The sequence below is a fragment of the Opisthocomus hoazin genome, chromosome 4 (genome assembly GCF_030867145.1).
Source record: "Opisthocomus hoazin isolate bOpiHoa1 chromosome 4, bOpiHoa1.hap1, whole genome shotgun sequence".
Classification (NCBI taxonomy): domain Eukaryota; kingdom Metazoa; phylum Chordata; class Aves; order Opisthocomiformes; family Opisthocomidae; genus Opisthocomus; species Opisthocomus hoazin.
Window position 1 is genome coordinate 86,686,773 of NC_134417.1, and position 16,527 is coordinate 86,703,299.

At 43.0% G+C, this 16,527-nt stretch overlaps 1 long non-coding RNA gene across 3 annotated transcripts in view; it reads right to left on the bottom strand.

Annotated features, from left to right (window-relative positions):
* Positions 1 to 1,797: 1,797 nt before the first annotated feature.
* Positions 1,798 to 16,527, bottom strand: part of LOC142361201 (uncharacterized) — a 36,384-nt gene continuing 21,654 nt past the window's right edge. For 2 of the 3 annotated variants that reach the window (XR_012763819.1, XR_012763818.1), the window contains one exon: positions 11,249 to 13,874. This is a non-coding gene — a long non-coding RNA (uncharacterized LOC142361201). Of the gene's footprint in view, positions 4,400 to 11,248; positions 13,875 to 16,527 lie in introns of those variants that run through there. The other variant, XR_012763820.1, reaches the window with a different exon arrangement.

Below are 16,527 nucleotides of genomic sequence, written 5' to 3' on the forward strand. Positions count from 1 at the left end.
TTACACTTTAAGATTAAATACAGGGTTTGTAGTGAGTTGCACTCAATGGATATAGTACAGATTTAAGGGTCATGGGAAAAGGAAAGGAAAAGACAACTCATACCTCATTGTTTACTGTGGTTCCTATAACGTGCTGTCAAGTGCTGAGTGAGTTTTAACAGAAATCTGGCTTGGCTGTGATTAAAGGAAGAATTTGCTGAATTCTTCTTCAGCTCAAAAGTATGTGCTTCTAATTTTTTTACATGCATTGAGCCTAAAAAAGCTGATTCTGCAAAGCTTTCTTGAACTCATGATTGCAACCAATTACAAGATGGATAGCCTGGATTAAAAAGTATCAGTATGCTGCAGCAGCTGGCCAAGTATGTCTTAGACAGCTCAACAAGAAGATGATGGGGAGGAAGGGGACACATTATGGATTTTATGATTCCTTTCATCAAAGCAGTAAAAAATCTGCTTGGCTAGACAATAAGCTCTTTTTTAGAATTAGTAAATAACAAAAACAAAGCAAGCACTTACTTGCTTTAATATTATTTAATTAATACAATTATTAATTATTTAAAAACTGTTCATTTTCTTTATTCTCATTCTCAACAGCACTGAGAAAAATTTACATGAAGTCAGTATGGTACAAAAAGTCCCGCAGCTGCCTGTTTGTTTCCCCTCTTGTATGGCTTCAAGAGAGATGCTACCCAGAAAGGCCAGTAACGTAGCGAATGGTGCTTTCACAGCTGAACTGGTGAGGAGCAGAGTGGCTCACAGTACGTAGAATGGCTGAGGGAATTTGTAATGTTATACTGCATCTTGCACAGCTCTTACCTTAGAGCTCATACCAAATCTTTGCTATTGCTATGAAAACCCAATATCTGCACCAAGCAGAACAGATTTCAAAGCTCCAGAGGATGACAGGGTGATACTCATGAAGAAGCAACAATTTCCCAATGCTCAGGTCTTGTCTTGAGGTCCAACAAATGTCATGCTAGTGATTACATAGTGAACTTCATGATCTCAGCTTTTTAAAAAGAAAGTGCTAGGAAATTCCATGCAAAGCAAGCAGTCTGTCCCAGAAATGCTTCATGCTGTAATTTTTAACTGCGCCTCAGGTTTTTTTCCCATGTATGTCTCATTAAATGATGCACAAAGAGGGAGAGATATGGCTATAATTTCCTAAGGTCTTTACATCTGGATTTGCAATCTTAAAAATTTCCGACACATCTTTCATGTTGGGAAACAGATATAATAAATTGTAGTCCATTGTCGCTCTGAGTTCTCTTCAGGCATAGAGATATTGAATAATGGGAGTTAAACAAACTAATCAAAACACTTACAAAATCCATGGGAACCTAAATCAAGAAGAGGAATGATACCAACAGCTCTCCCTGTCAAAACCTTTGCTGACCGTGAAATCATTTCCCTGACAGAAAACACATTAGCATATTTTAAGTGCATGAATCTGCTTACAACTAACTGGGCATTAGCCTGCTCACATTCACTGAGGATTAGCATCACTGACCATGAAGGCCAGCAATCTGTAAGCACCAGGAACCTCCAGGATGTTGAGAGTTCTCCAAAGGAATTGAAGTATCAGTAGCTTAAGTGATGACGCCCTCACTGCAAAACCTAATGAGAGTTTTTAATTAGATGCGCTTCTTTGGCTCGATGGAGTACATCTCCTTTGACTGCCAGAGGCGTACAGGTTCCTACCTGCGCCATAAACCTGCCCACTTAGCTACAGGAACCCAACCACAGACACCAAGTGACCTCCCATTTTCCATGGAGGAGTCTAATTCCTCTCCCCTTTTCAACTCTAACAAACAATTATTTGATGGTATGAAATGGCAGCTTTGCAGCTGAGGAGGGAAATGAAATGTCAGGATAAAATACATAATTATATCATGCTAGAAGAAGAAAATGAAAACCACCTTCTGAGTTCTATGAAGAATATGGTACACTGAACAGAAAATCGAACAAAAAGATTTATTTTTTTTTTTACTCCATCCCATCTAGGTTCTCATACCACACTTAGTCCTCAAAATCTGAGTGTGAACCTTCAAATACATTTAAGCAAGTTTCATGAATGGAAATATGGGCTGAAGAGCCTTCCACGCAAAAATTAAGCAATGTGGCCACTGTCTGGGGCCCTGTCAGGGTCCCCAGATGACAGAGTTGTGACACCTTGCTCTGCAGTGTTTGGAGAGGAGGACATTCTTTACTTCCTACTCTCTGTACAAAGAAAGTTTAGTAATTCAGGGTGATTGTAATTCTTTATTCTCATGCCCACAAGAGTGATGTACAGGATTCAATGAGCAGCTGTAACCTTCCCCCACAAATTTTATTCTGTACTAGCTCAGTAAAATCTTACAGAAATACTATTTTTAATCCATTCTATAGTTTTTAGAGACCCTCCTACAGAACTACTGACTCCCAGTTCAGAGTGAGTGACTGGAATAAAGAATGCCTCTGCTGAAAGTAGCACTCTCCACATCTCAGACTTAAATACAGACACAGAGAAAATGAGATATCTGACATTTTCCTATTCTTTATTAGCAATCTTAGGGCCAAGGCAACCTGTCTATATACTCTTGTACTAAAGGGTTAAGTTCCCTAAAATTACCTTCTTTTACTTGCTGTTTCTTCCGCCTGAAGACTGTTTCCTAGCACTAAACCAAGTAGGAAAGTGCAATTCCACTTCACAGGAGGCAAAATGGAAGGACCCTTCTACCTCACACCCAAAGATCTTTCACAGATGAGGTCTTCCAGAACACTTACTCCGCTGGGCCTAATAAATGGTGTGACTCATAGCCAATGAAGTGATATTGCCGTCACAAAATAATAGAGCTGAGTAAATTTAACAAAAAAAAGAGAGGGACTTGGTAGAATAGGCATCAGCTTTGCAAAGCCTGGAAGGTTTTATGGCATTTTAAAGGCCTTTTTTTGTTGAAATGACAAAGAAAGCCACCCAATTTCAGGCAAAAATCCCCATTTAGGTAAAGTTGCCATCTCCTCTGCTAAAATCACGTGTTCCATTAAACCAAGCACGCAAAGGTCTCCCAGTAAACAGACATCAGCCTAATTATGAACTGTGGCCCAAGGTCATTGACAGATTATCTTAGCCCTCCACCCTTAGATTTTCATCGGGGCACATGCGAAGGGAAGCTTCTTCACCAAACCTTACCTCGCTGCAGGAAGGTGTATCGTACTCAGCTGCAGTGAGGAACATTCTTCCGTAGGCTCTGTGCCAGGCATTTAAAACACAAACAATGCTTAAACAAATGGACTCAAGTTAATTAAATCAATAGCCTAAGCAAATTACTTTTTCAAGTGTAAGTTTTATTAAGCATTATTTTACTTTGCTGGGAGTCTGTTACCGGGATAAGGAACTAGGTAAGGTAGTGAACTAAACACCAAGCACTGAGCCTTCTGGGAATTTCTTTTTCTATTTGCCCAATATGCCAGTACTAAGACTATTACTCGATTAAGTGCTTTATACACTGTCCTCTCCTGGTTTACCTAAACTAATATAAAACAAGATGCATTGCACTTAAACTTTTCCTTATACAAAAAGTGGAAAAACAAAACAAAACAAAACAACCCCACCAGAGTTAGAGCTTTAAGAGCTGGTTTTATGAAGACTAAGTAGCCATATGAATACAGCATATTAGCTTATTTCAGCAGTGACAGAGTTTTCACCTCTTTCCTGCTGTCCTGAGCAAGAGGTATAGATTCAGGTTCTGTTCCCTATAGGTTCCTCACAGGATCATCATGGACTGCTCCGACAGGGGGAAAGAGAAGGCCACCTTTTCAGACGTGACCGACCAAGTGAGAAGTGCAGACCCTCTGCTTGTGGAGGAGAGTGGGGCTACCAGGCACCAAGACTTTGGATATCTAAAGTGAAGGTCTTTAAAGCTGAACTTATCACTCTTTTGTCTTTGCATACTTAGTAGGCACAGTTCATCTGGTCCATTCTGGACATCTGCTTCGTGGTAGACACCACTGAAGGTGAAGAGACCATAAGTACAAGGAGATCCATCAAGTTTGCAGGTGGTGCAGCCACTCAGAGTCCCAGAAGCCAAAAAACCCCAGGAACAGTGTCAACATGCAAGAATATCGAGGCTGATAGGAGAGGAAGCCCCATTTCACTCTTTATAGCAGATCAGTCATAGTGCAGTGATCACAGGGACTCATGCAACACAGTAAGCATTGAGGAGAGATACATTCATAAATGAACGGTCATCACAGTTCATTCATCATGATTCCCATGATGCTTAAACCCAGTTGACAGGATAGATTTTGCTTCTTCTCTTGTAGCATTTAGTACATACATGGATTGCATGTTCTTGTACTGATCAAATGTAGCTCCTCTCCTCATTTGTGCAGCCTTCAGAATGAAGCGGAGGTTAACCTGAAGAGAGGAATTGAGAATACATAGCTGTGGAGGATCGAAGGGAGAACTAAGTCAGTATAAGCCCTTCTGCAAGACATTTGGTGGCCAGCCTAATATGAGCAGAAAGGATTTCTTGAGGGTGGTGAATATTTCCTTTGAAATTACCTGCTCATGTTAACTACTATAAGTTTATCAGCCATACATTTCTTCTCAGAAGATAAAACAGGGAAAATAGCTTGCTTTGACAGATGATTGCTTTCTTGATTTAAAGGAAGAAGTCAAACAACATTTTATCTCACATTTCTCAGTCCTTAATCCCACATAAGAATTTTAGTCTTTACCTGTGTGGTAAAGGAGTAAGACTGCATTTTATATTTTCTTCAATCTCCAGGCAGTCACCTTGCAGAGTATTGCAAAGGTGTCCACTGCTCAAGGTAAGAGCAGGGGCCATGCAAGCTGCTCAGATGCAAGGCTGATGCTGAATGAGACTGGCTGACAATTCAGTCCCTCTTCCTTCTGTCAACCAGCCCCAACAATCTTGGCCATGGGAATGACAAGCTGAAATGATCACTCTGTCAGCATCATCTCCTGCTGCAATACCACTTGCATTTAGTTTACTTGCTGAACATATCGTCTGCGCTATATTAATTTATTTTGAAGCCTCTGGAATGCAGGAGGTGGGAAAAACTGAAGTCCTGTAGAAAAACCTCCACATGGCCAAGAAATCTGTGGCAGCAGTACCACCCTCTTTGGTGGCATCGTCTTTGGCACGAGAGCCACAAGAATCTACCAAGAGTTCTGGGAAGGTTGGGTAGCATAAGGGTTTGCTGGAAACCCCTGAGTAGTGCAAGAAAGATGGTTTTCCAGAAGTGGGGAATGGAAGGATAAAAATGAATTTTAAATTGATAACTGGAGCTCTGAATTTATTATACCGGGGGAAAGGCAAAAGTGAAATACAGGCGTACTGAGATGCAACCCTAACGAGAATAAGGGGTAGGGGTCGGGGGAGATGGATTTGGTAACCAGGAAGGAACCTGAAGGTCACAAGACACTTTGTTGAGGGAAGTAATGAATCTAAACTGTCTATGTGACTGCTTGGGCTGGAGCACTAAGGAAAAATAAAACCGACATATTAGCACTTTAGAAAGGGACACAAAAATCTGAACATTCCTCTTGTACCAAAATTTCCAAACTCCCTGGTAAAATTCTTGCTTGGAATGGGAGGCAGAAGGGCAGGTAGCAGTGGAAATAGGGAGTTTTCTTAAATAACTATGACAATGTAAGAGCTAATTTCTTCCCAGCTGCAGAAAAATAACTCCACAATGTTGGGAAGGAAATTGGGCAGCCATCCAGAGGTACTACTCCATCCTTCTTTCTTCTCTGTGCTCTTGTATCCTTTCTGAGAGGCACTATTTTAAATGGCTCATGTAAATAAAGTGCAAGCACTTAACAGAAGTAGCCTCCAAGTCTAGTTAGTGTCACTCGTGATACGCGGCAGTGAGTTTGGCAGAAACTCAGATCATTAGCAAAATTTAACCCCCTATACAGAATGCCTTTGGGCACTCGGGATCTCAGCTGTCATCACCATCCAACGCTGGCTGTCTGCCTGTCAATAATTAAAATGCAATCTAAGAAATAATGGGAAATTACTACTTATAGATGCTTTCCTGATAGCTGAGCACCAGTTGCCTTGTTCTGAGCTGTAGGAGCATTCAGGCAGATGCTATCCTAGAATGGGGAAATGGCAAGGTCTGGAAAAAGAGCTGCAGACAGTGACAGGAGGCACAGCTCCTGTGGACAGGTTTTTCTTTCTGACGGTCTCCAAATCTTTCCCTGATGTTTGGTAACTCTGGGATGCATTTCACTGGCTAAGTGGTTCCTCAAGGCCAAGTGTACCCAGATGTTTGTGTGCCATTGCCCCAGTAAGCAGTGTCTTATTAGAGAACTCAGGTAACTCGAGATAACAACCTCAGCTACAACTCAAACACAGCCTGAGCTATGGACTATAGTAGAGCAGCAGTTGCATACTGCATAACATCGACTAAGAGGATTTATACTGAGACTCTGGAGGAATAGGAAGGGAGTTTTGCTGACTCCCAGGAGAGGGAAGGACTCCCTCTTCCTCCCACCTGAATATGATTGAGAGTGATTTCCCTCCAGGGATAAGGGACAGGGCACAGGCTGAGGAGTAAGGGAGGATCTCAGCAGCAGCCAAGCATGCAGAAGGGGTCGAGTGTAATCTTCACTAATGTGCAGACTTCCTTCAAGTAAGGACGGGGGAAAGCCATTGCTCAAAGCATCCTTCTATTATGTTAAATGACACCTCTTCCTTTTCATCTGTATTTACACTGCTCTAATGTCAGGCTGTCACAGAGACAAACTGTTCACATTTGATGCTTAACTTTTCTTCATAAATCCTGCTGTACAGCCCTTATTATTATCTGTGCTTGAATTCTATCCAGTCCCTCAGTGTGTCCCAGTTATGACCTGCCCAGGGAGACCAGAAAATTCAAGCCACACCAGCTTGGGGAAGGGGGAGGCAATGCCCAACACCCACACTCTCACTGCCGCATCTTCCTACTAGTCCTTACACGCTTGGTCCTTCCACTGAATCTGGGGTTTGTGCCAGGTTTGTCTTTCTAAATTCCCTCTAATTTCATTTTTCTCTGTCCCATTTTCTGATCTCTCCAATCTTCTGTCTCAGAAGTTTTGTACAGAGTTGTAAAATGTCACTGTTCTCTGGGCCAGGTGCATAACTGCGTGCCCCCTCCCTCCCTGTGAGGATGCAACACTTACCTGCCTCTCCTGTAAATCTCTGGCACCCAACTTTGGTGCCATCAGGCACCGTAAGTGCTTTGGTAAGTTCATTTTTGGGAAGGAGAAATGCTGACGTGCCTTGTTTGGTCTCTTCCTGCTGTAAGACGACTTGTCCTGCTGCTGCCACTGAGCCACTGTCCTGCGTGCAGCGATTTCTCAGGTTTCAGTAGGTCTAAGCACTTTAAAACTCTGTATTAAACTCCTAAAACAGACTTACTTAAACATGATTAAGGAACTAAAAGGAAACTGCTGCAACAAGCATTTCTTTCCACTAAAGCCTCTGTATAGAAAAAATTGATAAGATGTCAAGTTTTTCCTTTAACTAATTTATCTTCCCTGCACAGTTAATAGTAAGATCATCTTGAATAACTAATCCACAGCCCTAAAGCGGAAGCTATCATTTATTTTAGCATTTGTATTTAAACAAAATGATATTAAAATTCAGCAAGACATGATATGTAATCCAATACCCTAAGGTAATGTAATTCTAGTCATGTAGCAATCATTCCCACAAATAATCCGGCCATACACGACCAGCACGATTTATAGCAAGTTTTATTATATTTACTGGTATGATATGACTAAAGTCAGTAATGAAAAGAATAAATGCTCTTGGCTTTAAAGAACTGATTCGCTGAACCTCAAGCATTCACTGGTGGAAATGTCATTTGCTTTAGTACATTGGCTTTGTTATATCATCGAGGTTTCTGGTTTTTACCAAAACACCAATGTGTATCTTTGACAGCTATTTGAGGGACTTCATTACCAAAGTTTATTTATTAGTGAAATATAATCCCTAGTAAGTCAAACAGGACCATCTTTACCCTTACGGAATGTCTAAATCAGCATCTCACAATTCTCAGAGAGCCAGTCAATCCTACCTAGTCTTTAATTGTATCTAAATCTAACCACTGAAGATCTCCAGGTCTGGACACTTCCTGCAGAAAGGGCTTTTTACCAGTGCGGCAGGTCTGCCCAGGTACGGCTTGCATTGCTGACCCCAGCCTGAATAGAGCACCAGATGTTTTAATGCAAATCTTGAACATGGGTACTGACTTCAGTGTCATGATCTATGTTTGTGACAGTAAGAGAATAAACCACAAAACAAAAGGTACGTATATAAGGAAGCCATACACCACTGGTGGTAAAGAGGGTGTATTGTCTGCTTGATTGTTTGTTCTATATTTTCCCTACACAAGCTTTACTGGCTGTGCCAAACGCAAGCTTGAGTGAACTTTTGATCTGACCTTGTATGGTCATTTTCAGGTTCTTCAGTAAAGTTAGAAGTATAAACAATTTCACCCCCCTTCAGACTGATAGCATGGTTTTCATCACATTACACGGACAATTTAACAAAACTAAAATGTATAAATAAGGTATTTTTTTCTTTTTCAGAAAGCTTTTCTGTACATAAGGCAGCCATTTCCACATGAAGTGGTGGAGTTGTTGGGCAAGCTCCCCAGGGACCTTCATCTAGTATAGGGCAGCATGAAGTCTGCAAGCTATTGGTAATCTTTAGGAGGTTTTCAAGCACCTTCTGTAAAATGCTTTTCATCAGAAGACTGCTATTGGCTGAATGGGTTTTGGATCAGGTGTCAGTATATGTGAAATATTTCCATCTTCTGTGGTAGTCAGCAGGAGGGAAAGACATCAAACTCCTCTTTCCCTGGCAACACCAATCCTGCACACACAGCTTCTGTAACTGTGCTGGAACCATTTGCAGCAATGAGTCTTCCCAAGGGGAACACCAAAACAAGCCTGTTATCATACACCCATGCCTGAGCTGTGCTTAGTTGAGAGACAAGCTGAGGAAGACAACAATCACCATTCCCAACCTCCTTCAACTGTTCATCCAAGAAAGTTTCTCTAACTATTAATGTTTGGAAAAGTTATGCCAGCTTAATATGACAGCCATAGCGGGACTTGTCAAGTAGCCTAAATGACAGGAATGCTACCTGTGGATACTGCAGAAGCTGCTACCTAAACTGAGCAGACTATCACAGAATCACAGAATGGTAGGGGTTGGAAGGGACCTCTATGGCTCGTCTAGTCCAACCCCCCTGCCGAAGCAGGGTCACCTACAGCAGGCTGCACAGGGCCTTGTCCAGGCAGGTTTGAATATCTCTAGAGAAGGAGACTCCACAACCTCCCTGGGCAGCCTGTTCCAGTGCTCTGTCACCCTCAGAGTGAAGAAGTTCTTCCTCTTGTTCTATATATTGTAGCTGCATCCTGTGCCTAGTAGCTGAAAAAAATGGTACACGCTGCTTACAGCATCTCAGTAGGCCAGACTGGCCCAACTATAACATCAGCCTATCAACATAATGTAGCCTTGCTCCTTATGACTATCTTTTCAATGAATTGTCTCAGTGTGGTGGGCACCATGACAGCCCAGAGCAATGCATTTCACAACTTAAGTATTCATCAAATTCATCCAGCCTTCAGGTTCACACTTTCTACCTCTGCGTTTCTCACTGTCCCGTGTTGCTGAATTATGGAGAGGGACCCACAACAATTTCATGAATGGGCAGGCTACTGCTGGTCTCATTCTGTAGTCTGGAGAAGCTCCAGAGCTGTCTCAAGGTTAGCCGGGGGAATAATGGCACTCAGATCTCTGCTGATATTAGAGGACTGTCACAGATGTTGCTTCTAAACCTTAACATCTTCAAATAATAAACTACTTCCTTTCTTCTTTATTAGCTGTTTCTTGCAGCCTCAAATTCTTTACCTCAGGGCAATAATTCCTCATAAAACTTCCTGTTGAAATTACATTTGTTCCTGTACTTTGCATTTTATTCCTTGTCTGTTGAGCTGCCTTTTGCCTACCTGGCTTGTTTGACTTGTGCTTTACATCTACAACTGCTTTGCAATTAATCTGCACTGCAACAGTTTTCTATCCCTGTTGCTTTGTTCTTTTTATTGGTTACACCTTTCAATCTTCCCACCTGATCTGTTATTATTTGCCTGTAAAAATGCCGGTTCAATTGTTGAAGTGACACTATAACAACCCTAATTTTCCAGAGAACTGAGAACACAAATCCCGGTTCAGTTCCTGGGAACTGCCATGATTTAGTGAGCCTGAAAAGAATGTAAGAGTGCGTCTACATCACACCATGACAAACAGGGCAGAAATGCCAGAGCAAACAATGACTACGAGGGCTCCAGAACAGCACAGCCCTACCTCCGAGTACATCAGTTTTGCCAAGAGGCAGAGATGAGCAGTTTGGGTTTATCACCGTGCTGAGTGATGAACTGCTCTTAGGGGCTGAGCTAGTATCGCCGCGTGACTCAATAGCCCATATAATACATGTCTGCATCAGATATCTCCACATTGATTCGCTGATGTTTGCACTGATATCAGCTACAAGGTATAGACACGACTAAAGGCGGGGTAGATCAAGTGATGGGCTTCTACTGTAGCTTTGCACTAGGGCCAGGTGTAAGGGGGTTAAGGAGACTTGACCTTTTTTGACAGCTCAAATGAAAATGAAACACAGGAACTATCAGTCCTCTCCTAGATACCTGTGTCCCTGGACCACTGATTGCCACTTACCAGTGTAAGTGAAGGGGGCTACTGTCACACTAACCCGCTCTGCAGAGGTGTCCCAAATGTGGCATTCAGCTCACGGCCCTGGAGAAGTCAGACTGCCTGGGCACGTCGCCTTCCTTGCAGTAATGAAAATCTTGATAGATGTTTCGCGTGGCAGTATGTCCACCAGCAGCTGGGCTACTGAAGCTAGCTAACTGGTAAGCAAGTTTGCAGACAATAAAAATCTGGGAGGAGTGGTCGATGCACTAGAGGGCTGTGCTGCCATCCAGAGGGACCTCAACAGACCAGAGAAATGGGCCATCAGGAACCTCATGCAGCTCAGCAAAGGCAGGCGCAAAGTCCTGTACCTGGGGAGGAACATTCCCATGTACCAGCATATGTTGGGGGCCAACTGCCTGGAAAGCAGGTTGGCAGAAAAAGCTTGGAGGTCCTGATGGACACCAAGTTGAACATGAGCCCATTCAATGGCAATGTGCCCTTGTAGCTAAGAAGGCAAATGGTATCCTGGGCTGCACTGTGAGGAGCATTGCCAGTAGGGGATGGCACAGTGCTAAATCTGGGTAATACTGGTCTGAAATGTTGCTTGAATAGGTTAGAAACATGCTGGCTCACTCAGTGGCCACCCAAAGAGCCTTCCTCCACTATAACACCTACATATGCTCCCCTGTAAAAATACCTGCCCCGCTACACACCTCCTCTCAACGCCTAGTGCGGAGCGAGTCAGGTAGTGTCTGTAGCAGACCTTTGCAGAGGCAAGGCTTCCCAGGACTGGCAGGGAAAGATGTATTTTTTCAAAGCACATGTATTTGCAATTCCTGTCACTGTGAACAAGCCAAAGGTCGGTTCTCACCTCTGCCCGTCTCCCCTGCGTTACACAGTCTCTCTCCCTGAGATGAAACCCAGATAGCTTTCTCCATTTAAGAATGCAGTAGCTGCACCGTAGCTGCCCTTCAGTCATAGATTTCTTAGGTTCATAGATTTGTAATGCCAGAAGGGAACATTATGATCAGTGAGTAAGACAGCACCATAACACAGGGCATAACATTTCACCTGGTAATTCCTGCATAACTTCTGCTTGAACTGAGTAAAGCTTACAAAGAGAAACCCAGCAGTGATGGAGGAGAATCCACAAAATTAGATGTAATATTACCAGGGCTGTTACCCCATAGAAAGCTACTTTGTGTTTTTACCCAGAATATGCCCAGCTTGAAGTTTCAGGCATGGGATGTCACTACGTCTTTACCTGCTCATTGCACCAGTCCTCTGCCTTCAGTAATTTTTTCCCTACGTAGGTGCTTACAGGCTCTGAGTGAGATGCAACTTTACTTCTGAGTAAGATTCCTGTCGTAAGTAAGCTTTTTTCCTAAATTCAGATCATTTTCAAAAAATATTTGTAGTTATTCTAGTAGTAATTACTGAACTGCGCCTTTATTCAGACCCCAGGATTATTTCTGACCGATAGGCATATTATTGCAGCAAGCAGCGATAGTACCGCTTTCCTCCTCCTACTCCTTTTTCCCCTGGTTACACATCCAAGGCTTCCATTAGCTCTCTTAGCCCCACGACCATATTGGAAAGCCATTGTATGCTGTGTATTGACCATGACCTCCCATCCCCGCCCTGAGTCAATGCCTTCCAGGAGGCAGCCACGCATCCTGTAAGTGTTATGCACATCTCCACTTCCCAGAAGTGTATGCTGGCATTTGGTTACATTAAAAGTACTTGTTATTTAAATCATTCCAGCTTACAAAACGATGTGTAACTGCCCTGCCCTCACCATTATTCACCTCTGCCAGCTACTTCTCCAAACTGCAAACCTTGCTAGTAATGAGCTGATCTTCTCCTTCAGATCATTAATAAACACATTGCACTGAGCTACACTCTATGTATAACTACTCACCGAGATCTCCTAGTGAGTCAGCTTTTGAAGACATTTTGCATGATTTAATATGCCATTTATTGCAAGGCTTAATAAATGGTTTAATGGTCATTTAATGTCACTGGGCACAATTGCTGTAATACTCTCCCCAAAGTTACTGGTGCGAATTCGTGTCATCCCCCAGGGCAGATACACCAAGGATTACTTTGGTCCACAGGCATTTCAAGAGCTATATCCTTCTCTTCCAGGAGGCCTGAGCTACGTTATAAACATCAATACCATTTTGATCTAAAGCCAAAGGGAGCAACAGTGCACAGCTACGTGTGAGTGCCCATACATACCCCCCCACACATCTATAAACACGCAGGGCATATGCATTTGCCAGATGTACGACTATGTAATCTTCACCCATGTCTCTAAGCAGATCTATTACACCAACATGTCACGAGCAGAGCAGCACTCTGATTAGGATTTGCGGTGATAGATGACCAAAACCCATCACTTGGACAGTGAACAGCTCACAATACTTCAGCAGATACGTACATGATATCCTACATTACTAGAGGAATGGTCAGTACTGGGACAGGCGTAACTGAGGAGCCTTTAGCAATCTGCACTTTAAATATGCAGTCAAATCTCCAGCCCCGTCTGGTATGACTATAGTGACAATTTGTCAGTATTTGTTACAAAACCCAGTATTTTCAGGGTGCATCAGGGTCATGATTCATATGAAGGATACATTCATACACAGTTTCTAAAAGGTCACTCACGTTATAGATGTGGCTGTTCAGTGCTATGACTTCCAATAACACCTATTTGGCTTTTGCAATTTCTTTCTGAAGTCTGACAGCCAAAATCAGTGCACAGCAAGACACAATTCCACTGATTGCAATAGGGTGCTATCAAATCAGATCTGCATCTGAGCCACAACTCCATATTCTGTGGTAACATTCTTCTTAGCAGAGTCAGGTGAAAATTTCAAAAGACCATTGATGGCTCGATAGCACAAGGCCCCATGAGCTACAAGCTGGAATTTTGTGGACTTTCACAGGGGTTGTCCTCCTCAATAATTTTGATACTTTGATGCTTGATGCTTTGATCCAGTCTTTCCAGCTGCCTTTTGTTTAACTGTAGGATCCCTTGTTCCTGCAGAGGTTCTTTTTCGGCTGCTGCTGTTACGGTGCTAGTGAATGTGGTAGGGGGGGAATAAATGGCTGATCTGTTTATTTTGATGACTCCACTCGATGCATCTGGATAGAAAGATACAGAGAATTATTGTGTGATTATGTATTCTTTGGCATTAATCTCAGTAGCTGAAATGAAATGTAGGGCTATTATGAAGTGTGAATGAGCTTCTAATGTGATAAGGAAGGTTAAGATTTGAGCAGTGGCTCGGTTTTCTTGTCGTTCATCTTCAGCGTGCCAGATGGCGTGTCACTGGGCTTTTATTGGTTCTTTATCAATTTTATTAGCCATATGATTTGATTGATCTTATTTTGCCTGAGAAAAAATCAATTCAAAAAACATAACTTAAAAGAGCAGCTCCCTACCTTAAAGAAACAGAAGGGCCTAACAAGCACTTAAAAGTGTCAGAGTGCTCAGAGGGGCTCCAAAACGCGTATGTACACCAACAGGCATGTTGTCAGGCAAAGAGATGGAGGAAAAAGGACGTATTTCATCAGGGCGGAGGAGATGGACTGCTCCTGGAGATGCAGTGGAGCGCGGGCATCAAGGCACAATAACCCTGCAGAACCCGCAGCAAGGCACGCGCACGGCTGGGCACGCTCCGTCACCCCGCGGGAGGCAGTCTGCCGCACACAAAGCTCGTGGCCTTGGAAGCATCCACAAGGACAAAAGAAGCATGTCCATGGATGAGAGCCTTGGGTTCACCTCAACAGCATTTCTAGAAGGGCTCTTTCTAAGATGAGGATGGGCAGGTGTCTGGAGAAGGCATTGTTCAAGGTCCATGCCACCCCTAGGGACACATACCACAGTTGCAGACTGCAGCTAGGACAGTAGCTCCAGCACCCATCACCTCTGGGCACTACATCTTGCCAGTGTCTACAGAGAGATGTCTACATAACAGCTCCCATTTTATCCCATAGAGAGCCAGTCCATACAGCTAATGAAATCTAGAGAGTATTCAGCTCATTCTACATTTACGCGGAGCTGAACATCTCCGCACTCCACCTGCTCCACCAATTGGATCTTCACAAATTAAAATGGGAGTTCAGGCACAGGGCTCACACACAGACACCTCGATCTGAGAGTTTAACTACGCCTAAAATTAGGACCAACTGAATCCCACCAGCAGTTTCTGAAATCAGGACTAGAATACATCTCTCTTTCCAAAGATTAATCCTTCTTCCACCTCGTACTGGAATATAGTTGAGGCAAAATTTTATCACGTAGACATGTAAATCAGGGGATATAAACACCACTCAGACTGATGACCACGGCTTTTCTACAGTAGAAAATGGACACAAACAGGTACCAACACCACTGTGCTGCAACAGAAGAGCCAAACCTAAAGCCAACACGCAGATTTATGAACTGCTACACAAATCTCGCTCAGTGCCAGGAGCAAGCAAGTGCTCAGCTCTGTGGTTTTGTGCTTCATACCCTGCCAGACCAGTGCCAGTGAGCTAGAGATTTAGGGATGGAGTAGCTTCTTCCACTTCCTAAGAGGCAGGGTTTTGTCTGATAGCACTTGTGAGAGCACATACCCTACTCACAGCCATGTGCTCCTCCAGCACCCAGGCCTTTCTGAACCACCACCTAACAGCTTCCTGATAAGAAAGAGTGTTTCATAGTCAAGGTTAAAGCAGGAAATCAAAAACGAGCGCTGCTCCCCTCCCCACAGTCCAAATAGAACAGGGAGAGACACAAATAAAACCCTCAGTCAAGAGAAGGGAGGGAAATGCTGATGAAGAAAGAGTGTGAGCGAACATTATGAATCCCATTACACTTCTATCTCGCGGAGCAGATTGCTGCGGGCAGAAATTTCTGACATACAGTCTAACTTGCTGTAAAGTCTTATCACATATAAAATTGCAGTAATCATAATGCCAAGGAATGAGACAATGATAAATGAAAAAGCTTTCAGAAGTTAATGTTCACAACACACTGCCAGCAAAACACACAATCTATTTAATTAGTAAAATGCCATGAGATATTGTTCAATTCTCCATTCAGAGAGACTGTGAGTAAATATGCAAGAGTGTTATAGTACAATGAGATGGCTACATTAAAGATTGAAATATATGTGGCTGGTGAGATGCAGACGCTGCACATTAAAATAAACACATTGCATCATAAATTTAACACACTTGACATCATAATGGGCAATGAAAACTATGTCACCTATGAAAACAGCTACAGATCCTTTAGAACCAGTGGTACTAACAGCTGCAGAGTCACATCGACTTTCCCAGTCTCTACCCTTGCTACTCAAGTAGTCCGAGGTCACCAGAGCAGCCAGTGGTCTAAGAAGAACAAGCAGGTTTTTGTCTGGATGAAGGCAATTAATCATCCATCCATGCCATGATGTCAATTCTCTAGTCGCAGCTCATTGCTCGATTTTCTGGACTCTTTGCTTTGCTCCATGCCTCCATTTAGGTAGCAAATTCCACACCCTGCATCAGATACAAGTTCAGCAGCCTCAGCTTTTCCTAAATGCTCTTTCACCTTCTTCCTCTCATGCTTGGGGACTAACACATGTCTTTTTTTCTGCTCCTGGTGCAGGCATAACTCTGGTTGTAATCTCCACCAGATACCACCTGCAACAATATCCTGATACTCCAAGCCAGTAATGGTCAAATATTAAAGCTCCTACTTCTTTGGCCACGGACTCGTTCTAGCATCCCCCAAGCCACCTTCATTGCTAAAAATATTCTTAAAATG